A 15,317-nucleotide genomic window follows, 5' to 3' on the forward strand; every position below is an offset into this window, starting at 1 on the left:
GTGGCTTTTATTTTTGAGATATAGAGCCTTTAACTGTCCCCTTGAGAGAAAACAACTACTGGAAATCACGCCCATACTGATAGCAGAGTGAGGGAGAGGACGTATTTGTTCTCATATTCTCTACTGCTACATGATGGTCTAGTTACCAACGCTCTGCGTACATAACACTCCAACCCTTCTCCTACCCTCTCCCTGCATACAAATGGTGCCAACAGCACAGCCACAACCCACAGGGCAGAAAATAACCTCTCCTTGAATGCCTCTGCAAACTGAAAATATCAACTCCAAAGTACTGTCCTCCTTCTAAGAGAAGAAATGGGCTGGCAGAGAGAAAATCTTTAATGTAGTTAAAAGCGGGGCTATTTGTCACTGCATGTCTCCTTGTGTACGTCCACAGCACGTTCAACCCATTTGTGTTTTAATAAAGGAATGCACTCCGCGTGCAAACTAGCACAAATCCATGGATGAATGGCGAAGGAAAAGCTTGATGTGTCCAAAGAGAGGAGGGAGCCATGCTGCTTGTAGAATGGACAGCTTGTCTGGGTTTGACCCACACTGAGTTTGTCTGGTCCATATGTGGTGGAATATGTGGAGAGAGAGAGAGAGAGAGGGGGGGGGGGGGGGGAGAGAGAGAGATAGGGGGGGAGAGAGAGAGAGAGAGAGAGAGAGAGAGAGAGAGTATAATTTATGTAATGGGTCTTCACCGCAGCCCTCACAGACCTAGGAAGCAGCTGTCTCAGACACATTTAATTAATCCAGCACTCGCATGTTGGCATGCCAATCTCTTCCAATGCCATTTCATCGCCGGTGACATCAGTTGGCAAACACAACCACGGGGATACCTCAAGTATGATGGAAATGCTCCCTAGATAACCAAGGATAACATTTTAAATGTTGATATTTAAATTTCACTCAAACAACATCAATCGTTTTCAATTTGTTCTAAAATGAATAGCCAAAATACTATCTTTGAAGTAAAATATATTTTGAAGTATGTTTTGAAGTATGTTTTGACAAAATCTGGATCCCTTCTAGCAATGACCAGAGAGAGGGTTGAGGAGGAGGCTTGAAGCGCTGGGTGTCTTCTTAGGGCATGCATTATCTGAATTAAGTCCACAGAATTATACCTGGGAGGAGGAACTTTGAATGTCCTTAACTAGCATTGAAAAAGTTCATCCATTCTTCTCTAGCTAATAATAATCTCTCTCCCTATATTCTGAATTATGCTTGTAAAGTCAGTACAGTAGTTTATGCTTCGGAGGGGGAGGGGCAGGTAGCATAAACACGCACACACACACACTGGGAAAGATTTGCAGCTTGCAGGCAGACACTGGAATACGTTTCTGAGTTTTACATAGGCGCTTTGTTGCGTTTATGTGAGACGAGAAAAAATATTAACCGGTTACCATGCTTTTAAAATAATGGTTCTGTTCCGGAACGGTATGGATCACTTTTGTTCCTGGTTCCATTTCTGTTCCTTGAAAAATGTTGTTCTGTTCCAGGTTTTGGTTCCGTTCCATGAATCAGTTCCAAACCCTGGTAAATTCTGCAATGTATCAAGCGTGTTGTTCACTCCTGATTCCAGAGGGCATTTCTGCAGCAGATGCAGAGACCGAGACAGAGCAGCCAGCAGTCTGCAGTGTGTTGCCATTACCATGTTGCCCTCTAGTCTCCTTCCAGGGATGTGAGCTGAAATCCAGCTTGGCTCCCCACCACAGTGTGACCTAGTTCGTCCTGACATATGTTCACGCAAGTGGAAATGCCACTGGAAAAGTTAGCAAATGATTTCAGGCTGAGCTAGCGTTGAAGCTGGGAGAGACATGAAACAACAGAGCTGGTTTGGTATGCTGACTTCATGTGGACCTTTGTGCCACTCAGCCCAAGGCACATTCACTGGGATATAACTATGGGGCTATTCAAGGTTGATGTGAAATGTATGTTTTATTTTTCAGTGATCAGGATAGATTTAAAGTATAGAGAATGCATGACAATGTACAGATAGACTTATTGGCCTGTCTGTCTGTCTGTCTGTCTGTCTGTCTGTCTGTCTGTCTGTCTGTCTGTCTGTCTGTCTGTCTGTCTGTCTGTCTGTCTGTCTGTCTGTCTGTCTGTCTCTGTCTGTCTGTCTGTCTGTCTGTCTGTCTCTCTCTCTCTCTCTCTGGACACACCTACTCTTTCAAGGGTTTTTCTTTATTTTTTACTATTTTCTACAATGTAGAATAGTAGTGAAGACATCAAAACTATGAAATAACACATGGAATAATGTAGTGACCAAAAAAGTGTTAAACAAATCAAAATCTATTTTATATTTGAGCCACCCTTTGCTTTGATGACAGCTTTGCACAATCTTGGCATTCTCTCAACCAGCTTCACCTGGAATGCTTTTCCAACAGTCTTGAAGCACTTGTTGGCTGCTTTTCCTTCACTCTGCGGTCCAACTCATCCGAAACCATCTCAATTGTGTTGAGTTCAGGTGATTGTGGAGGCCAAGTCATCTGACGGAGCACCCTATCACTCTTCTTCTTGGTCAAATAGCCCTTACACCGGCTGGATGTGTGTTGGGTCATTGTCCTGTTGAAAAACAAATGATAATCCCATTATGCGCAAACCAGATGGGATGGCATATCGCCGCAGAATGCTGTGGTAGCCATGCTGGTTAAGTGTGCCTTGAATTCTAAATAAATCACAGACAATGTCACCAGCAAAACACCCACACACCATCACACCTCCTCCTCCATGCTTCACGGAGGGAATCACACTGGAGAACATCCGTTCACATACTCTGCGTCACACAAAGACACATCTGAAATTCAGACTCATCAGACTCGTTGCTCATGTTTCTTGTTCCAAGCAAGTCTCTTCTTCTAATTTATGTCCTTTAGTAGTGATTTCTTTGCAGCAATTCGACCATGAAGGCCTGATTCACGCAGTCTCCTCAGAACAGTTGCAATTTCTGAGGCTGGTAACTCTGATGAGCTTATCCTCTGCAGCAGAGGTAACTCTGACTCTTCCTTTCCTGTGGCGGTCAGTTTCATCATAGTGCTTGATGGTTTTTACAACTGCACTTGAAGAAACTTTAAAAGTTCTTGAAATGTTCCGTATTGACTGACTTTCATGTTTTAAAGTAATGATGGACTGTCATTTCTCTTTGCTGATTTGAGCTGTCCTTGCCATAATATGGGATTGGTCTTTTACCAAATAGGGCTATCTTCTGTATACCAATGCTACCTTGTCACAACACAACTGACTGGCACAAATGTGTTACGAAGGAAAGAAATTCCACATATGAACTTAATTGAAATGCATTCCAGGTAGCTACCTCATGAAGCTGGTTGAGAGAATGCCAAGAGTGTGCAAAGCTGTCATCAAGGCAAAGGGTGGCTACTTTGAAGAATCTCAAATATAAACTATATTTTGATTTGTTTCACACTTTTTTGGTTACTATATTATTCCATATGTGTTATTTCATAGTTTTGATGTCTTCACTAGTATTCTACAATGTAGAAAATAGTAAAAAATAAAGAAAAACCCTGGAATGAGTAGGTGTGTCCTGTCTCTGTGTTTGTTTGCACCAGATAGGGCTGTTTCGGTTTCACATTACGTTTATTGTTTTTGTATTGTTCGTTATCATCTTTATTAAAGATGTTTAATAATAACCACGCTGCATTTTGATCCTCCTCTCTTTCACCGCAAGAAAACCCTAACAATTCCTCTCTGTGTCTCTCTCTCCCTTCCTCTCTGAGACTCTCCTCTCCTCCTGTCTCAAATAATTCAGCTGATTCCTACAGTAAACATTGACATATTTACAGTGCTAGTCTTGTACATTTGTCCTCACAATCCTAAGTCTCCCTGCAGGTATGTGAGCTATGATTTACAGAGAGAGACTAATGCATTTAAAAGGAATTGTGAAATTGAACAGAGTATCAACAGCCGTTACAAAACATTGCTCAAATCTATTAATAATTCATGCTCTGCAGATGATTTCTGAATAATAGTGGTAAACATCCTCTCCTTCTTTTCAAATCGTGCCGCATGCAATGCCCGTCAGGAAATCGACTGATGATTCTATTGTCATTGTAATTGTGATTTGCTAGCTTTACCCTTCGTACCAAAGTGCAGTTAGGGAAGGAGGAAATGATTAGCCTTGTAAATGAAAAGCTCAGCTTTATTATAGTGTACTCAATTTAAAAAAGTCCCTTTCATCTGTAGTGCCGACGGAAATGAGAGCGAGGTGTTCCATTAGGTACTTCTATCTACAGTAATACGGCTAGTTTCATTCTAAACTCCCCCTTTGATGATGAATGACGAGAAAGGCACGACCGCGACCGGCACATCGTATTTGTTTATTCATTAGGAGGGGAGGGGGAAAATATGCTTATTGTCGGCGAAGGCTTTCCACAGACGTAATGGGAAATGGGACTGTAGCTCTGTGATACAGTACATGTTATTTAGAGAAGAAAGGAGGGAGAGATGAAAAAGAAAGAGAGTGGAGGTTTCTCAGAGAGATTTCTGAGGCAGTTTATTTTCCCAGTCTAGCTTGTTTTAGTGCAGCGGCTGGTGAAATGACGCTGAACGATGTTTGGTACTATTTCCCCCTCTCGGTTATTTTTAATACGTATTTGTGGCAGCTCTCTTCCCTCCCTCCCTCCCGCATTCAAACCCCACCAGCCCTTGTAATAAGGACATGTGATGTGTGGATTTTTTCTCATGTTATATAACAATCAGCACCCCTGGAGACCCATGGCCTACTTTTTATTCATTTTGATTTAAAAAACAAGACGCGCAAGAGGAGAGGGGAGAAGAGGGGATGTGACGGGAGAGGAGACGAGAGATGACAAAAAGGAGAGGAGAGGATTTGGGAATCGGGAAAAAGTCCTGTGGCTGGAGATCTTCCCATTAAGAGGCAACGCTCTCTCATCTCTGAATTGTGTTGTGATGCCTGACAAGAATACTCTGGGGCGACGAGCAGTGCCACCAGAGAAACGTCTCATCAGCAAGTGATATGTAAATAGAACGGAGAGGGGGAGGGAGAGAGAGGTGAGAGGGGTATAAAATACGGAGGAACGTATACTGTACAGGGTGTAGAAAAGGTTGTGTGCCAGGAAAGATGAATACTGATCTCCATAAGAGTTTTATTATAAGGAATGCCATGTTAGAAAGAGAACGATATCTACATGAGAACACCTACTTATTGGTCATCCTGTAATAGATCTAATGTAATACATCTACTGTAATATACACAGTTGAAGTCTGAAGTTTACATACACTTAGGTTGGAGTCATTAAAACTCGTTTTTCAACCACTCCACAAATTTCTTGTTAACAAACTATAGTTTTGGTAATTTGGGTAGGACATCCACTTTGTGCATGACACAAGTAATATTTCCAATAATTGTTTACAGACAGATTATTTCACTTATAATTCACTGTATCACAATTCCAGTGGGAAGTTTACATACACTAAGTTGACTGTGCCTTTAAACAGCTTGGAAAAATTCCAGAAAAGGATGTCATGGCTTTAGAAGTTTCTGATAGGCTAATTGACATAATTTGAGTCAATTGGAGGTGTACCAGTGGATGTATTTCAAGGCCTACCTTCAAACTCAGTGCCTCTTCGCTTGACATCATGGGGAAATTAAAAGAAATCAGCCAAGACCTCAGGAAAACAATTGTAGACCTCCACAAGTCTGGTTCATCCTTGGGAGCAATTTCTAAACGCCTGAAGGTACCACGTTCATCTGTACAAACAATAGTATGAAAGTATACACACCATGGGACCACGCAGCCGTCATACCGCTCAGGAAGGAGGAAACAGGTACAAAAGTATCTATATCTACAGTAAAACGAGTCCTGTATTGACATAACCTGAAAGGCCGCTCAGCAAGGAAGAAGCCACTGCTCCAAAACACCATAAAAAAGCCATACTATGGTTTGCAACTGCATATGGGGACAAAGATCGTACTTTTTGGAGAAATGTCCTCTGGTCTGATGAAACAAAAATAGAACTGTTTGGCCATAATGACCATCGTTATGTTTGGAGGAAAAAGGAGGAGGCTTGCAAGCTGAAGAACACCATCCCAACAGTGAAGCACGGGGGTGGCCATCACAATGCCCTGACCTCAATCCTATAGAAAATCTGTGTGCAGAACTGAAAAAGCGTGTGCGAGCAAGGAGGCCTACAAACCTGACTCAGTTACACCAGCTGTGTCAGGAGGAATGGGCCAAAATTCACTGCGCCACACGGGAGCCCAATAAATTTAAATCATCATCTGTAATATATCTACTGTAATATAGTATCTACTGTAATATATCTTCTGTAATTGTATCTCCTCTAATACACCTACTTTAATAGATATACTGTAATACAACTACTGTAATTCAATAATAGTGTAATAATATCATATACCCAAGACATGCTAACCTCTCACCATTTTAATAACAGGTGAGGTTAGCATGTGTTGGGGGGGTTTGATATTTATGTCTCTGTAACTTTCTTACTCGTCATTATTCACAATTCATTCAGGATTATCCGTAGTCATGGTAACATCCACATTGATATAGAAAAGTTTAGAAACATATTCTATTCTTATTTACAATAAAAGTGACTCTAAAATTGCATAATACGTTATTTACCTTCTATTTTGGCACAAAATAATCTGAAACACAACCAAAACAAACAGCAAATGCATCCAACAAGGTTGTAGAGTCACAACCTTGATGTAGTCATTGCCTGCTAGGAATATGGGACCAAATGTAACATTTTACTACACAAATAAGTGAAGTATTTTGATCCCTTAAAATGGGGGGGACTATGAACAAAAAGTGCTGTACTCTAAACAGTTCACCTGATACGGATGGAAATACCCCTTAATTAAAGCTGACAGTCTGGACTTTAACCTCAGTCATTGTGTCATTTCATATACTGGAGTACAGAGCCAAAACAACAACAAAAATGGTCACTGTCCCAATACTTTTGGAGCCTCACTGTATCTGTGCTGAGCTTGTAGGCTTTTGTGTTATTATCAGCTCTAGTACCATTATACACAGAATTACCAATGAGATGCACATTGCAAGACTTGCATAGTCCTCAAAAACTCAAAACAGAAGATTTAAAATGGTGATAAGGATAGTCTGGCTGCTGTGAATGGATGCGCTAGCTACTCCTTGAGAAGAGGGGCTGGTGGAAAATATGACAATCCTCTTTAAAATATGTCCGCTCTCTTGACAGCAGATCTGCATTATTCGATATTGGGTTTTGGATAATTCATCCACTGAGGTACAAGATCTGATAAATAGTAAGGTATATGAGCGAGAGAGAGAACAATAATCTGAGACCTGCATGTGATCCCTTCATGGTTGTATTTTTCTATCTAATTACCCAGGATCCTCTCTCTGTACCTTGATTACTGTCACATCAGAAGAAACCTTAAGCTTCAGTTGATTGCTTTCTGGTGGTTGTCTTAATTTACCCATTTATTTTCATCAACTGAAACAAAGTATTTTCTTAGTGGATGCCACAAATCAGTTAATGAACATGCCATTTAAAAACCAAGATGAAATGTTAGTTAATTATCTGTGGGAAAGTACCGAGAGGCAGATTAATCCCAATGAAAAATAAGTCATTACAGAAAAGGCTACTGTGCTTGTCAAGTGCTGATCTCTAGAAGCTGTTTACAAGGTTCATGTGATAACAAAATAAATTCAAACACTCTCGTTATTATCTGCCTGATACAGGACCTTATTTTAGACACATGATATAAAGTATTAGGAATCTATTCAGACCATACTGTAGTTGATAGAACATCTTATTCAACATACTGTATTATGTGTGATTGAACAGGGCTGGCTCTAGACTTTTGGGAGCCCTAACCTTTGGCTCTAGACTTTTGGGAGCCCTAACCTTTGGCTCTAGACTTTTGGGAGCCCTAACCTTTGGCTCTAGACTTTTGGGAGCCCTAACCTTTGGCTCTAGACTTTTGGGAGCCCTAACCTTTGGCTCTAGACTTTTGGGAGCCCTAACCTTTGGCTCTAGACTTTTGGGAGCCCTAACTTTTGGCTCCAGACTTTTGGGAGCCCTAACCTTTGGCTCTAGACTTTTGGGAGCCCTAACCTTTGGCTCTAGACTTTTGGGAGCCCTAACCTTTGGCTCTAGACTTTTGGGAGCCCTAACCTTTGGCTCTAGACTTTTGGGAGCCCTAACTTTTGGCTCCAGACTTTTGGGAGCCCTAACCTTTGGCTCTAGACTTTTGGGAGCCCTAACCTTTGGCTCTAGACTTTTGGGAGCCCTAACTTTTGGCTCCAGACTTTTGGGAGCCCTAACCTTTGGCTCTAGACTTTTGGGAGCCCTAACCTTTGGCTCTAGACTTTTGGGAGCCCTAAGTTTTGGCTCCAGACTTTTGGGAGCCCTAAAGCCTAAACATTTAGTTTTTTAAGTTGTGACATTTTACATTTTAAAGCACATTTTCTGCAGTTCTACACATTTTGTCATGGGGCGTAGAGAACATTTAGCATTTTTAAAGCACGTTTTCTGTAGTCCTACACATTTTGCTATGGAGCGGAAAGAACATTTAGCAAATGTATTACGCATTTCATGCAATTGTATTCATTTTGCCATGGGGGAGAGATACGTTTTTGCCGTTTTAAAGCTGATTTCCTGAAATGCGTCCATGATTACTACAAGTTTAGATAACTGGCTAGATTAACTACTCAATATAAAAATAGTTACAGAAGCTGACATGGGCTAATTGAGTGACTGTCAGTGATTGACAAAGCAAGAGAAAAACTGCTGATGCACAACCAGATATTGAACTTGCACCTTGTGTATTCTACTATTGTAACTCTCAACAGTAATTTGAGACACCAACTGAGTCCCTAAAACACGGGGGCTTATGTTGTTTATACCTGGAGCCCGCCCTGTGATTGAACAATAGGCATCCCATTTTCAAACTGATGAAGGCCATGCTGAAAGGCTTCACTTTAAAAATCTTTTTCACTGAACATACCAGGGCCAGATAAAAACATTGTAAATTGGGCAATTCCATGATAACAGAGTAATGCTGAGACTCAGATTTTTCACTTTAAAATGTGTCAAACAAAATAAATGATTGCGCAAGGAATACTTTGAACAATTTCCCCCAAAATACAACAACACAAAAACACATTTAATTAAAGAACAATGCAGACGCAAAGTTTGGTAACAGAATGACAGTACAAACAGCACAAACAACACAAACAGCACAAACCGTTATTCTGTCACCAAACGTTGCATCAGCACTGTTCTGTGGAAATAGTTAAAAGTAGGCCTTGTGCATAGAGTTATATGGTTTGATAAACGTTGCATCAGCACTGTTCTGTGGAAATAGTTAAAAGTAGGCCTTGTGCATAGAGTTATATGGTTTGATAAACGTTGCATCAGCACTGTTCTGTGGAAATAGTTAAAAGTAGGCCTTGTGCATAGAGTTATATGGTTTGATAAACGTTGCATCAGCACTGTTCTGTGGAAATAGTTAAAAGTAGGCCTTGTGCATAGAGTTATATGGTTTGATAAACGTTGCATCAGCACTGTTCTGTGGAAATAGTTAAAAGTAGGCCTTGTGCATAGAGTTATATGGTTTGATAAACGTTGCATCAGCACTGTTCTGTGGAAATAGTTAAAAGTAGGCCTTGTGCATAGAGTTATATGGTTTGATAAACGTTGCATCAGCACTGTTCTGTGGAAATAGTTAAAAGTAGGCCTTGTGCATAGAGTTATATGGTTTGATAAACAATGCATCAGCACTGTTCTGTGGAAATAGTTAAAAGTAGGCCTTGTGCATAGAGTTATATGGTTTGATAAACGTTGCATCAGCACTGTTCTGTGGAAATAGTTAAAAGTAGGCCTTGTGCATAGAGTTATATGGTTTGATAAACCTTGCATCAGCACTGTTCTGTGGAAATAGTTAAAAGTAGGCCTTGTGCATAGAGTTATATGGTTTGATAAACAATGCATCAGCACTGTTCTGTGGAAATAGTTAAAAGTAGGCCTTGTGCATAGAGTTATATGGTTTGATAAACGTTGCATCAGCACTGTTCTGTGGAAATAGTTAAAAGTAGGCCTTGTGCATAGAGTTATATGGTTTGATAAACCTTGCATCAGCACTGTTCTGTGGAAATAGTTAAAAGTAGGCCTTGTGCATAGAGTTATATAGTTTGATAAACGTTGCATCAGCACTGTTCTGTGGAAATAGTTAAAAGTAGGCCTTGTGCATAGAGTTATATGGTTTGATAAACGTTGCATCAGCACTGTTCTGTGGAAATAGTTAAAAGTAGGCCTTGTGCATAGAGTTATATGGTTTGATAAACGTTGCATCAGCACTGTTCTGTGGAAATAGTTAAAAGTAGGCCTTGTGCATAGAGTTATATGGTTTGATAAACGTTGCATCAGCACTGTTCTGTGGAAATAGTTAAAAGTAGGCCTTGTGCATAGAGTTATATGGTTTGATAAACGTTGCATCAGCACTGTTCTGTGGAAATAGTTAAAAGTAGGCCTTGTGCATAGAGTTATATGGTTTGATAAACATTGCATCAGCACTGTTCTGTGGAAATAGTTAAAAGTAGGCCTTGTGCATAGAGTTATATGGTTTGATAAACGTTGCATCAGCACTGTTCTGTGGAAATAGTTAAAAGTAGGCCTTGTGCATAGAGTTATATGGTTTGATAAACGTTGCATCAGCACTGTTCTGTGGAAATAGTTAAAAGTAGGCCTTGTGCATAGAGTTATATGGTTTGATAAACGTTGCATCAGCACTGTTCTGTGGAAATAGTTAAAAGTAGGCCTTGTGCATAGAGTTATATGGTTTGATAAACCTTGCATCAGCACTGTTCTGTGGAAATAGTTAAAAGTAGGCCTTGTGCATAGAGTTATATGGTTTGATAAATGTTGCATCAGCACTGTTCTGTGGAAATAGTTAAAAAGTAGGCCTTGTGCATAGAGTTATATGGTTTGATAAACGTTGCATCAGCACTGTTCTGTGGAAATAGTTAAAAGTAGGCCTTGTGCATAGAGTTATATGGTTTGATAAACATTGCATCAGCACTGTTCTGTGGAAATAGTTAAAAGTAGGCCTTGTGCATAGAGTTATATGGTTTGATAAACGTTGCATCAGCACTGTTCTGTGGAAATAGTTAAAAGTAGGCCTTGTGCATAGAGTTATATGGTTTGATAAACGTTGCATCAGCACTGTTCTGTGGAAATAGTTAAAAGTAGGCCTTGTGCATAGAGTTATATGGTTTGATAAACGTTGCATCAGCACTGTTCTGTGGAAATAGTTAAAAGTAGGCCTTGTGCATAGAGTTATATGGTTTGATAAACCTTGCATCAGCACTGTTCTGTGGAAATAGTTAAAAGTAGGCCTTGTGCATAGAGTTATATGGTTTGATAAATGTTGCATCAGCACTGTTCTGTGGAAATAGTTAAAAGTAGGCCTTGTGCATAGAGTTATATGGTTTGATAAACGTTGCATCAGCACTGTTCTGTGGAAATAGTTAAAAGTAGGCCTTGTGCATAGAGTTATATGGTTTGATAAACGTTGCATCAGCACTGTTCTGTGGAAATAGTTAAAAGTAGGCCTTGTGCATAGAGTTATATGGTTTGATAAACGTTGCATCAGCACTGTTCTGTGGAAATAGTTAAAAGTAGGCCTTGTGCATAGAGTTATATGGTTTGATAAACATTGCATCAGCACTGTTCTGTGGAAATAGTTAAAAGTAGGCCTTGTGCATAGAGTTATATGGTTTGATAAACGTTGCATCAGCACTGTTCTGTGGAAATAGTTAAAAGTAGGCCTTGTGCATAGAGTTATATGGTTTGATAAACGTTGCATCAGCACTGTTCTGTGGAAATAGTTAAAAGTAGGCCTTGTGCATAGAGTTATATGGTTTGATAAACGTTGCATCAGCACTGTTCTGTGGAAATAGTTAAAAGTAGGCCTTGTGCATAGAGTTATATGGTTTGATAAACCTTGCATCAGCACTGTTCTGTGGAAATAGTTAAAAGTAGGCCTTGTGCATAGAGTTATATGGTTTGATAAATGTTGCATCAGCACTGTTCTGTGGAAATAGTTAAAAGTAGGCCTTGTGCATAGAGTTATATGGTTTGATAAACGTTGCATCAGCACTGTTCTGTGGAAATAGTTAAAAGTAGGCCTTGTGCATAGAGTTATATGGTTTGATAAACGTTGCATCAGCACTGTTCTGTGGAAATAGTTAAAAGTAGGCCTTGTGCATAGAGTTATATGGTTTGATAAACGTTGCATCAGCACTGTTCTGTGGAAATAGTTAAAAGTAGGCCTTGTGCATAGAGTTATATGGTTTGATAAACGTTGCATCAGCACTGTTCTGTGGAAATAGTTAAAAGTAGGCCTTGTGCATAGAGTTATATGGTTTGATAAACAATGCATCAGCACTGTTCTGTGGAAATAGTTAAAAGTAGGCCTTGTGCATAGAGTTATATGGTTTGATAAACGTTGCATCAGCACTGTTCTGTGGAAATAGTTAAAAGTAGGCCTTGTGCATAGAGTTATATGGTTTGATAAACCTTGCATCAGCACTGTTCTGTGGAAATAGTTAAAAGTAGGCCTTGTGCATAGAGTTATATGGTTTGATAAACGTTGCATCAGCACTGTTCTGTGGAAATAGTTAAAAGTAGGCCTTGTGCATAGAGTTATATGGTTTGATAAACGTTGCATCAGCACTGTTCTGTGGAAATAGTTAAAAGTAGGCCTTGTGCATAGAGTTATATGGTTTGATAAACGTTGCATCAGCACTGTTCTGTGGAAATAGTTAAAAGTAGGCCTTGTGCATAGAGTTATATGGTTTGATAAACGTTGCATCAGCACTGTTCTGTGGAAATAGTTAAAAGTAGGCCTTGTGCATAGAGTTATATGGTTTGATAAACGTTGCATCAGCACTGTTCTGTGGAAATAGTTAAAAGTAGGCCTTGTGCATAGAGTTATATGGTTTGATAAACATTGCATCAGCACTGTTCTGTGGAAATAGTTAAAAGTAGGCCTTGTGCATAGAGTTATATGGTTTGATAAACGTTGCATCAGCACTGTTCTGTGGAAATAGTTAAAAGTAGGCCTTGTGCATAGAGTTATATGGTTTGATAAACGTTGCATCAGCACTGTTCTGTGGAAATAGTTAAAAGTAGGCCTTGTGCATAGAGTTATATGGTTTGATAAACGTTGCATCAGCACTGTTCTGTGGAAATAGTTAAAAGTAGGCCTTGTGCATAGAGTTATATGGTTTGATAAACCTTGCATCAGCACTGTTCTGTGGAAATAGTTAAAAGTAGGCCTTGTGCATAGAGTTATATGGTTTGATAAATGTTGCATCAGCACTGTTCTGTGGAAATAGTTAAAAGTAGGCCTTGTGCATAGAGTTATATGGTTTGATAAACGTTGCATCAGCACTGTTCTGTGGAAATAGTTAAAAGTAGGCCTTGTGCATAGAGTTATATGGTTTGATAAACGTTGCATCAGCACTGTTCTGTGGAAATAGTTAAAAGTAGGCCTTGTGCATAGAGTTATATGGTTTGATAAACGTTGCATCAGCACTGTTCTGTGGAAATAGTTAAAAGTAGGCCTTGTGCATAGAGTTATATGGTTTGATAAACGTTGCATCAGCACTGTTCTGTGGAAATAGTTAAAAGTAGGCCTTGTGCATAGAGTTATATGGTTTGATAAACGTTGCATCAGCACTGTTCTGTGGAAATAGTTAAAAGTAGGCCTTGTGCATAGAGTTATATGGTTTGATAAACGTTGCATCAGCACTGTTCTGTGGAAATAGTTAAAAGTAGGCCTTGTGCATAGAGTTATATGGTTTGATAAACGTTGCATCAGCACTGTTCTGTGGAAATAGTTAAAAGTAGGCCTTGTGCATAGAGTTATATGGTTTGATAAACCTTGCATCAGCACTGTTCTGTGGAAATAGTTAAAAGTAGGCCTTGTGCATAGAGTTATATGGTTTGATAAATGTTGCATCAGCACTGTTCTGTGGAAATAGTTAAAAGTAGGCCTTGTGCATAGAGTTATATGGTTTGATAAACGTTGCATCAGCACTGTTCTGTGGAAATAGTTAAAAGTAGGCCTTGTGCATAGAGTTATATGGTTTGATAAACGTTGCATCAGCACTGTTCTGTGGAAATAGTTAAAAGTAGGCCTTGTGCATAGAGTTATATGGTTTGATAAACGTTGCATCAGCACTGTTCTGTGGAAATAGTTAAAAGTAGGCCTTGTGCATAGAGTTATATGGTTTGATAAACGTTGCATCAGCACTGTTCTGTGGAAATAGTTAAAAGTAGGCCTTGTGCATAGAGTTATATGGTTTGATAAACGTTGCATCAGCACTGTTCTGTGGAAATAGTTAAAAGTAGGCCTTGTGCATAGAGTTATATGGTTTGATAAACATTGCATCAGCACTGTTCTGTGGAAATAGTTAAAAGTAGGCCTTGTGCATAGAGTTATATGGTTTGATAAACGTTGCATCAGCACTGTTCTGTGGAAATAGTTAAAAGTAGGCCTTGTGCATAGAGTTATATGGTTTGATAAACGTTGCATCAGCACTGTTCTGTGGAAATAGTTAAAAGTAGGCCTTGTGCATAGAGTTATATGGTTTGATAAACTTTGCAATCATAAGTTTTTGTTTGACATGTTTTAAAGTGAAAACTCTGAGTCTTCGCATCACTCTGTTAAAGTGGAATGGCCCAGTACTATGAAGAGTGCCTTGATCCTCCTCGTCAAATACATCAGTTATGCTATTCTGGACCACCAGGCTGCTGAAGTCATGCAGCCTGTCGTTTTTGTGTTTATACTTTTTCATAACGACAACGTCAAGTTCGATGTCGGACGACAATAGAATGTTAATGATGTCACTGCGACAACTGTCTACAGACATGTCAAAAGACATATAAACCAGCATTTAGTCTTGAAATCTTTGGTTGTTTAATACACTACCTTACTCACTCTGTTTAGCACATGGCCTTGCATGTGAATCCTTAAAGAGATGGGTGGGGCTAGGGCTTAAGAGGGTGTGAAAAACATTCAAGGGGGCCCTTTTCTCAAAAGTGAGGTTACAAGTTGGTCAACTTTCAAAGCAGAGTTACTTTCCCATTGTTCCTCAACTGTAGTGTCTGATATACAATTTTCTAGCGCTGAGTCTCTACTTTTATCTTATGTAAAAAACACCATTTCAAATTTTGCTACATAAGACCGAATCGAGCCTGTTGGTCACACATGACTTCCAATGTCCCCTAAACCAAAGAACATCTTCAGTCCTACT

At 39.6% G+C, this 15,317-nt stretch overlaps 1 protein-coding gene across 1 annotated transcript in view; it reads left to right on the forward strand.

Moving 5' to 3' along the window:
* The window catches only part of LOC115118358 (interleukin-1 receptor accessory protein-like 1), a 495,706-nt gene that overhangs the window by 117,728 nt on the left and 362,661 nt on the right, over window positions 1–15,317 (forward strand). The window lies entirely within an intron of this gene.

The sequence above is a fragment of the Oncorhynchus nerka genome, linkage group LG2 (assembly GCF_034236695.1).
Source record: "Oncorhynchus nerka isolate Pitt River linkage group LG2, Oner_Uvic_2.0, whole genome shotgun sequence".
Lineage (NCBI taxonomy): Eukaryota > Metazoa > Chordata > Actinopteri > Salmoniformes > Salmonidae > Oncorhynchus > Oncorhynchus nerka.